The sequence below is a fragment of the Muntiacus reevesi genome, chromosome 5 (assembly GCF_963930625.1).
Source record: "Muntiacus reevesi chromosome 5, mMunRee1.1, whole genome shotgun sequence".
Taxonomy (NCBI): domain Eukaryota; kingdom Metazoa; phylum Chordata; class Mammalia; order Artiodactyla; family Cervidae; genus Muntiacus; species Muntiacus reevesi.
Genome location: NC_089253.1, coordinates 26,344,044 through 26,345,766, shown reverse-complemented (window position 1 = coordinate 26,345,766; position 1,723 = coordinate 26,344,044). Strand labels below are relative to the sequence as shown.

The window sequence follows — 1,723 nt, the reverse complement described above, 5'->3', positions numbered from 1 at the left end:
TATGTAGGATTGCAAAGAGCCAGACATGACTGCAGCAACTTAGCACTCAGATTTTCTTAAAAATTTTTACAAAATTGTATATTGCCTCTATAACTCTGTTGTGTATTAAAAATGCAAATACTTAAGGGGATTTACATATTTAGTCATCATTCGATATTACAACTGAAAAAAGTTTGGTCAGGAGTTTTCAGTTTAGCAAGAAAAATTACAAAGATTTCTGAGATACCTATAAGCTTATACCAAAGGGTGAAAATATAAGTAAAAGTTTGTTTCTTCAGTAAGTAGGAGACTAAGGAGAGTTCAAAGACACTTGGTGTTAGGAGTAAGGGCACCTAAAGAGTAACTGAAAATAAGTTAATCAGACCTTTTAGCTTAAATTGGCTCTTGATTTGAAAATAATTACTGTTAAAAACAAGCTAAAAGAAAACACAAGGTCTATTTGTGCTATTTCTTTTCAAAAGTACTATTTTCTACACAGACCTGGGAAGTATCCCACCCTTCAGAACTTTTTTAATGGATTCTTTGACATCCTTGTTCCTAAGGCCATAGATAAGGGGGTTAAGCATGGGAATCACTGTGGTATAAAACACGGAGGCCACCGTCTCCTGTATTGTGTCACCAGTAGATGGTTTAAAATACATGAAGACGATGGAGCCATAGAAAACCCCAACAGCTGCAAGGTGGGAGCTACAGGTACTGAAAGCTTTAGATCTGCCTTCAGCTGAGTGGATGTGCAAGATGCTGCGAAGGATGAAAGCATAAGAGATGAAGATGGCTCCAGCGCAAGCAAAGGTATTGAATCCAACCAAAATCATCACTGAAAGTTCCTTGGTGTAGTCTCTTGAGCAAGATATATTCAGAAGAGGAAGGATGTCACAGAAGTAATGGTGGATGACATTAGTGCCACAGAAGGAGCGACTAGATATGAAGCTGGTGTGAATCAAGGCTCCAACAGTCCCCATTATATACACACCGGTGACCAGTAGGAAACAGACTCTGTGGGACATGGTAACAGTGTAGAGCAAGGGGTTACAGATGGCAACATAACGATCAAATGCCATGGCTGCCAGCATGTAGGAGTCATTAATAATGAAGAAGGAGAAGAAAAAGAGCTGGGCCATGCACTAAGGAAAGGAAGTGAAGTTCTTCTCTGACACGAAGTTTACCAGCATTTTTGGAATTATGACCGAGGAGTAGCAGAGATCTATGAAGGACAAATTACTGAGAAAATAATACATGGGCGTGTGAAGCTGAGAACTGATCCTGATTAAACTGACCAAGCCCAGGTTGCCCACCATGGAGACCATGTAGATCAATAGAAACAGGAAGAAGAGAGGCAGCTGGAGTCCTGGCTGATCTGTTAACCCCTCAAGGATGAACTCAGTTACCAGAGAATGATTTCTTGTATCCATTCTTCTCCCAGTGTGGTTTGGGGAAGAGGTTCTCATTGGCCAAATATTGTCATCTGACAGGATTTAACAATCCAAGATCTGATGAATGACATATTTTCTAACTGACCCAGAATTTCAGGAAACAAGAAACTAAAATCTACTCCTGATTGAAGATTTTCTCAAGATGTTGATGCTTTACTTGGCTCCAGTTTTTACTACTCTCAAGCGACATTTAGGGGTGAGAACCATTTTGTCTTTACAAATGGAATTTTAGATTTCTCTGCTAATGGATGGATGGATGGAATCACCAATGCAGTGGACATAAACTTGGG

At 39.7% G+C, this 1,723-nt stretch overlaps 1 pseudogene; it reads right to left on the bottom strand.

Annotated features, from left to right (window-relative positions):
- Window positions 1–470: 470 nt before the first annotated feature.
- On the bottom strand, window positions 471–1,412 carry LOC136169241 (olfactory receptor 8D1-like; annotated as a pseudogene).
- Between the last annotated feature and the right edge of the window lie 311 nt (window positions 1,413–1,723).